The sequence below is a fragment of the Cyanistes caeruleus genome, chromosome 6, assembly GCF_971803275.1.
Source record: "Cyanistes caeruleus chromosome 6, bCyaCae1.hap1.1, whole genome shotgun sequence".
NCBI classification, from domain to species: Eukaryota; Metazoa; Chordata; class Aves; order Passeriformes; family Paridae; genus Cyanistes; species Cyanistes caeruleus.
The window spans coordinates 11,226,327-11,234,770 of NC_141706.1; the positions used below are offsets into that span (position 1 = coordinate 11,226,327).

An 8,444-nucleotide genomic window follows, 5' to 3' on the forward strand; every position below is an offset into this window, starting at 1 on the left:
ATCTTTCCAAACTTTTATTATTTTAACAGAGTCTAAATTCATCCTTTGTCTGTGAGAGCAATAAAAGGGTAAAGAGCTCACTATCATTACTGATGTTTTACTTGCAGGGATACCTGCAGGAGTTGAGGTTTCTGCACTCTTTCTGTTGCACCTAAGGCCTTTGGAGCTACACTTTTCATTGCTGTGTGATGTGGGGAAGTGACAGATTTGTGAGAACCTGATAATCTCTACACATCTTAAAGGCTCAATGAAAAAGCCACTATCTCTTTCAGACTGCTGACTATGGAGAGTTTCCAGCATTAAGTCAATAAATATGAAACAAACAGGGGTGAGAGGACTGAGTGTGTGTTTGCTTTTTGGAGTGTCATTCTTGGCAATTATATGTAGCAGGCTAACTTTAGTATCCAAGGAGTGTAAAGTAAAATTTTGGACATTTTGGACTTTCTAGATAGAAAAGGCTTTTCAAAAATTGTCTTCAGTTTTGAGTTTCGTGTTTGTGTGCTGTTGTCTGCTCTGTTGGTGACCTTGAGTGGTTAAAATTTTAAAAATACAACTCTGACTACAGAACTAAGAAGTGATTTGGTTTGTTAATAGGAATTTTTAAAAATCAGCTCTCTTTTTTTTCCTAATATATTTTACACAGGGTAAAGTCATACCCATTTAATAACAGTTTGTTAAAATACTTTTTTTTTCCCTTACACAATTTCTATTTATATATTTCCTCTCTTTTGAATTATGATAAGCACAGGGGCCACAAAAATGTGATGCAGGTGGAATAAAATTACACATGCTTGAAAATCCAGATGAAACAAAGCCCACAAGTGATATGTCAATACCATATTTTGTGCATGAATACCCTTCAACAGTCTCCCCAGTGTTGTGTTTCCAGAACTGGAAAAAAATGCAGTAAAAGAACTCAGCAAATATTTGAAGTTTCTTCCCCTTGGCCCAGATTATGAAATAGTAATCCATTACATTGTAAATCTTCCTGTACCATGCAAATCCCTTTACAAGGATTAGGAGATTGTAACAAAGATGATCATATTTCAAGAGGTACCAGTGTAAACTATACATTTCTGCTGTAGTTTTCATACACTCCTCACCCAACATGATACATACAGTGACCCAAATGAACAGGTGCTTTTCATTTATTGAGAATTTTAATTCACACAACAATAAAGGGTTACAAGGCTGTGCAGCACATTCAGCCTGTGCTCTCTGAGGGGACTCAACAATAGCTGAGGGTGTGCAATGGAGCAAAGACTATGCAATCAGTGACCCCTTGCCCCTTGGGGGTGGGAGGGGGGAGAGGAGAATTTCAGTAAAATACAATGAAGCTGCTGTTTCTGCTTTTGCTGCTATCAGCCTGGGTGCTGCTGAGCAGAGCAGTGCCTGTTAAATCTACTTCTGCACCTAACTTACTGAGCAAGAGTAGAGAGAAACTGTTTTATCATTCTGCATCACTTCTGTCTCTTTTGGGGCATAAGATTCTACTTAGAGGCCAAAAGGTAGAAGCATCTGACTTGGCTAGATTTCCTCTGTACACTAAGAGAATCCAGCACTTTGCCAGCATTTTGCACTAATTCTAATTCATTGAGTAGTACTGAATTGCTGTGTAGGAAAAAAAATTCTATGTGAAGCACTTAGCTCACACCACTAAGTAGTGTTTGCAAAATTGGTGATGTCTTCTCACACCTGTCTGAATGGATAGGATTTTTAAAAAGTACAGGACAAAATTTGTGAAGGAGTCTGACTTAATAGCTCTTAGATCCTGTTTCAAATCTGGCATTCTGGTCTAAAACCAGTTTCCAAATTTAGGTTCTTCATGTACCTTTGGTTTTGCCTATAAATAAGCAAGGGTAATCTGTTTAATTAGTACCATATTATAAGTCTTTGTTAACTTTGAGAGATAGGCAGGAGAAAGAGAAAATTAAGGTATATGGGACTGATATACAAGTACAGCTGAGAGATCAGGGATTATAATCCAGACAAGAAAAATCAGACTTTCATGTTTCCTTCCTGAATTCTACATCCACTTTTTTTTTTTTTAATTTGTTAGCAATCAATTCAAATCTCTTTGCTTTTATACTCAGCAAACACTACTGAATTTGCATTCTAAAAATGAGATGACAATCAGACCCTTGGTTACACCCCTTTATGGTCTTGATGGGACACTTGTGGTTGGGTTCTTTTTCCCCCTTGGACTGAGATTGATGAGAGAGAGGCAGTTTTCTCTTGTTTGGACTCGGTTGTTTATTATTCTTTTATCTACATTACATGTATACAGGATATAAGAAGCTATGTGCACTAAGATAGAAAGGTGCAAAATGGCTAACAAAGAACTTCTTCAAGGTCTTTCATATGTCTATTTAACCAATTAACAATTGCCACGTAAATTATTTTTCTCAGTGACCCAATGACCCAACACCTGAGTGCTGCACTGCGGCATTCTCTGTCCAATCACTTACTACTACCCAAAAACCTGTAGAAGAAGATGAAGAAGGAAGAAGAAGGAAAAGAGACAACACCCTAATTCCTCCATCTTGCCTCTTATTTTCTAAACTAGCTTAAACCTTTAACTTTCTCACCCAGTGACTTAAGAAAACTCTCTAATTTACACACTTTCAGTGTAAATTTCACATTTTCAGTTTCTCTACTTAACAGTTGTCTCCATGGTGTTATGTGAAACTCAGTGCTTTCTTGGGTGTCAGAGTTAGGCATCACAGATAAAGGTATATATCTTGTATCTCTGACACCAACATCTCCCCCTTCTGTTTGAATTAAGAGCACTTCTTTAGCAGTTTTCGTTATCATTTGCGTAATAAATTGAAGTAAACAAGACATAAACATCAGGAGGATTACAATGACAATCAATATGAATATACCTATCCTTCTAAGTTCTCTTTGCAATGGTGTAAAGTTTAACCATCTAAATAAACCATCCAACCATGACCCTTCTTTAACTCCAGGTTTGGCCATTCCCTCTTTCAATTGTTGGATGCTTTTATGAATTGACTCTGAATGATCAGAGAGATTCATGCAGCACATTCCTTCAAATTCTTCACACTCATGTCCATGCACTAGCAAGAGAAAATAAACTGCTGCTCCGTTTTGCAGAGTAGCAACATCAGTTAACAAATCTCTCAAAGCAAGAGATGTCGAACGAGATTTCCTGCTTAACCAGCAGCCTAATCTATCCAATTGCTTCAAGGCTTCTTCTGAAGCTACTTGAGGCAAAAGGAGAGCTGCTGCAAATTTTTGTCCGAAATTCCATGAGTAAAACTCATCATTGTAATTAGGTGTGTACTGATTGACAAACCTCTTCCCTCTGCAACTTTGCTCTTTTTATCATTTTTATGTTGGGTGTCAGCAGGGAGTTTTCCAATGCTGCATGGACCACCACTGACATTTGATGGAATGGACGGCCAAACTCTATTTCCACAAATGAGGAAATCCCCTTTTGGTAATTGCAAAGGAACATGGTTGGGTGGTGTGACAAACTGATGTACAGTTACACCAAGATGTTGCTTCCCAGTATAGAACATTATTTGGAGTGACATCTATCACTTTATCTTTGCTTTGCTTTGGCATAGAGAAATTGAATATTACAAAAAATCCATATTTGTTGAACCAAGGATATCCAATTCTTGTGGCTCATAGGGTGCCTCAGGGAGAGATTTGGTCCAGAGGCTCCATCCATCAGTAGGATTTAGAATGGACAGTGAAAGTTTTGGAGGAATATTTTTTGGAATTTGCCATTCACCTACTGGCAAGCCCACCAAACAAGTCGAGAATGGTTTTTCTGGACTTGAGTGAGACAAGCAGATGGTGTCTAGGCCTGATGCATTGGCTAGTCACCCAAACATTTTCTTTTGGTTGACTCATGGGAAAGATCACATCACTTAAAGCAATCAATCAGCAAAGTGATAAAGCAAAAGGGTAATCCCTGATTTAGTTTCATATTCAACAGCCTCATCTCTTGTGCAAGATTCTGAATCTTGACATGATTCACACTGCGCTTTTACAAACAAGGTGTTATTATATTAACAATTTCCTACAATTTTCTATGAAACCCGAAGTTCACTGCTTCTGCACATGGGATAAAAGTTGTTCACTGTCAACTGTGGTCTCAATGCAGTTCATGTTTGTGTGCTCGCTTCTCTGCTCCTGGGATCGTCTGCTTGTTTCTGTGGCCGATTCGGTTTCATGTTCTTCACTGGAAGCCACTTCGGCCCCGAACCTGTAGAGACACAAGCATACCCTTTGCCACAGGTTATTAATCGAAATGGACCTTCAATCTGTCCTGTTTCTGGATTTTTAGTCAGAACTAAAGGATTTTCCTTTAATTTCGCCTGAGTGTTGTTGAAGTGTCTGATGATTGGCAGAGCTGGCTCTGCAAAGGAATTGTTCAGGAAATTCAAAACATACAAGGTTTTGTTCAAACGCATTTGAGGCGTAGCCTCTGTCTCCCCGCTTTTCTGTTTATCCAAAAGGGATTTCAAAGTATGATGTGTCCTTTCTATAATGGCCTGACCTGTAGGAGAGTGAAGAATGCCAAAGGTGTGATGAACACCCCATTTCATTAAGAATGTGGCAAGCCTTTGCGCTATGTAGGCAGGTCCATTATCTGTTTTTATTTCTTGGGGTACACCTAATGATGCAAATGCTTGCAAAAAATGCTGCCATGTGCGTTTTGCAGTTTCCCCTGTATGCAGGGAGGCGAAGAATGCACCTGAGAAAGTGTCCACTGACACATGAATATTTTTAATCTCCCAAAAAGCAGGTATTTTGTGATGTCTGTCTGCCATAATTGCAGGGTTTGTAATCTTCTTGGATTGACCGCACCTGTGGATACAGGAGGTTTCACAAACTGACAATCAGGACAAGCACTTATAATTGCTTTTGCCTGATCTTTAGAGATGTGAAACATTCTTACGAGTGCTTCCGCATTTTGATGAAAAAAATGCATGGCTCAGCTTTGCCTGCTCAAAAATGTTTGGCTGAGTGTTTGCAATGGTCATGGTTAGTTTGTCTGCATTTGCATTTCCTTCTGTCAAGAATCCTGCAAGTGAGGTATGCAAGATAAAGTATTAGTCATTTCTGTGCTCTATGGCCTCTTGCATACACATAAGATAACAATATAAATAGTCGTTGTCAACTCTCTTTAAAAGTGACCCTTCAATTCTTCTGACTATATTGGCAACGAAAGCTGAATCTGTTATCAGACTAAAAGGTTCTTGGAACAGTTTAAATGCTCTGACCACTGCTGCTAGCTCCACAATTTGAGGAGAACCCTCTACTATCCAGATATCTGAAACCCATGTTTGTGTTTTTGGGTTTTGCCATGTGATTACTGATTTATGCGTTTTTCCTGAGCCATCAGTGAACAATGTAAATGACACTTCATTTAATTTTGGCTTATCTTTGAAGCTCAATTTTCATTGCAACAACTTGTGCTTTGGGAAGTGAATTGAACAGGTTCCTGCATAGTCTAGCAATGCAATTTGTAATAGACTCTGATTTTTGCATCGCCCAATCAAAATGCTCCCTCTTCAAAGGCAGGTAAATGGTGACAAAATCTTTGCCTGTCATTGTTAATAGCCTTGTTCTCACCCTGATTATGATTTGTACTATCATCTCTAGTGTTGTGAAGATTGTCTTCAGAGACCTGCAAGGCAAAAAAACTCATTCAGTTATTAACAATGAATCTTCCTTTGAGTCGTCTCATTGAAATACAAGACCATACAGCTGCATGTTTTCTCCTAATACTGCAAAAAAAAATGGTTGCGACATTGCACAACGATATGCCTGTCACTGCTGAAGGGCTTCAGTGACCTTCTCAAGGGCTTTTTGATCATCAGGCGTGAGGCTTCTGGGAGATTTAATGCTGCTTTCTCCTCTTAGTAGGTTGAAAAGTGGTGCGAGCTCATCATTAGTGATTCCTAAAACTGGACTTATCCAATTATCTCTCCCAAGAGTCTTTGCAAGCCTTGCAGATTGTGGACCTGTGTCCTTACACAGTATTTTTTGCAGTTTGATCATATGCTCTGTGATCAACCATCCCAGGTATTCGCATGGTGAGGTTTGTTGAATTTTTGATGTGGAAATTTCCAATCCTGCATTATGAACTTCTGCAATCACACTGTCACAAGCTTCTTGCATCTCTTTCTGTGTTGACGCTGCAATGAGCAGATTATCCATGTAGTGAATGATCATTGTCTGCAGATGTTTCTTCCAGGCTGGAGATAAGGCTCGTGCCATATGCCATTGGCAAACTGTTGGTGAATTTTTTAATCCTTGAAGAAGGACTGTCCAATGGTATCTCCGCAAAGGCTCTTGTTTGTTGATGCTTGGGACAGAGAACGCAAATTGCAGAGCATCTTTTGGATGAAGCGGAATACTGAAGAATCAATCTTTTAGATCGATGATCACAAACGGCCAATCTCTTGGGATCATTGAGAGATTGGGCAGTCCAAGCTGAAGTGGTGCTATCTCCTCAATGACCTCATTGATATTCCTGAGGTCATGAAGTAACCTCCATGAACTGGAAGTTTTCTTGTGGATGACAAACACTGGAGAATTCCAGGGACTATTTGTTGGCTTGATGTGATCTTTCTGTGACTGTTCTTTCACTAATTTCTTGAGAGCACTCAACTTCTTTTGTGTCAGGGGCCACTGATCCACCCAGACAGGTGTGTCTGTTTTCCAAGTCAATCTCAAGGTGTTGAGTGCTGCAGTGACCCCCATCAAAAATTCACTTCTATTTTTGTGCTCTCATTGTGACAGGATGTCTCTTCCCCAAACTGTGATGGGTTTGTGTACAAAAAATGGACAAATGACTTCTGTCTTTCCTTTTGGCCCTGAAACCATGATTGCATGTTCACTCTGCATACATAATGTACTTCCTCCAATTCCTGAAGGAGAATTCAGAGGTACCACTACGCTCCATTCTCTGGGCCAAAGGACATGAGAGATCACTGTGACATCCGAGCCTGTGTCCAGCATGCCCGTAATTGTGAATGTTGTGTCACCACATGTCAAATCACAGGCGAGTTGAGGTCGATCATGACCTATCTGCTTTATCCAGAAAACATGGACATCCATGTCTTTGTTGCTGGGTAGAATCTGTACATTTGCCACTGGGGTAGTCTGCTATATCGCATTCGATGGCAAAGCAATGGCCTTGGCTATAGGAGTATTCTTTGGAACAATCAACAGAAGGTGCAAAGGTTGAGCTAAGACCGTCAACTCTTCATTATGGTTTGCTGAGATGACCGATGGATAGACAATGAGTCCTAAAGTACTACTTCTGTCCTTGCCTATAATCAAAAAAGTCTTGCCTCTTCCATGATGTTCCAGTGACTCCTGTGGGAATTACTGCATGACTTTCATTCATGAAGTAGATTAATTCAGAAGCTACCAATTCACATTGTGTCCCTGGTGGCAGCAGCTCTGGATCACTTGGGAAGTTGCAGATGGTCCTGCAGATGGAATCTGACTGAGGTTCCCTGCACACTGTGTTCCTTGAGGGGTTTCGGACTGCTGAGTTACCACCATCACTTGTGTTGTAGCGCGTTGGCGTCCTGCACTTTTCTTCGCTTTCCCCAGAATGGGTAGAGATTTTTCCATCCTCATCTGTCTTGGAATAACATTGATTTGCACAATGCTTTTCCCTTCTACATCTTGGGCAAAGGCCTGGTGTTTTCACGTTTCCTGAAGACTCTGAACAAGTTTTTCTGATGTGTCCATGTTTCCCACATTTGAAGCATGGCTTCTTGGACAATTCCATGGCCATGACTTCTGAGGAATTGCCTTGCTGAGAAGTCATGTTGAGCACTGCAAGAGTTCTTGCAAATTTCTCATCATGCGCTTCAAGGAGTTTTCCAAGTTTTCTCCCAGGATATCTGCATGAATTGCTGTGATGTATTGAGGCATACCTACTTTGCTGCAAGCTTCTACCATTTGAGGTAAGGTTGGCTCTGGGCCAGACAAGGCACTGATAATGCTCTTTCACTCTTTTGCATTTGCAAAAGCGAAACTTTGGATGAGGAGTGGTTTTGCAGCCTCATCACTACTCTATCTCCACTGCTTGCATGAGGCGATCAATAAATGAGGTGTAAGGCTCAGAATCATCTTGTCTCACGTCTGTGTAAATGCCATCTGGAATTCCAGCTTGCTGGATCTGTAGGATTGCTTTCTGTGCTGCTCCTTTAATATCTGCAATCACTTGTCGAGGCAGATCTACAGCTTGATCTTCAGGTTTGTCATGACGATCATCTCCTGCTAGATAAGCCAATGTGAGGGCTGCATTTGGGCTCCCAGCATAAGCATTTAACAATTGCTTTAGAGCTCTGCACCACTTTACATCCCATAGCATGTGAATCTGTTAGGATTGTAGAGGCAATGTATCTGCAGACATAAGGCATCATAATGGTTGAATGTGC

At 40.3% G+C, this 8,444-nt stretch overlaps 1 pseudogene; it reads right to left on the bottom strand.

The window, feature by feature from the left end:
• Positions 1 to 2,228: 2,228 nt before the first annotated feature.
• Positions 2,229 to 7,828, bottom strand: LOC147652437 (uncharacterized; annotated as a pseudogene).
• Between the last annotated feature and the right edge of the window lie 616 nt (positions 7,829 to 8,444).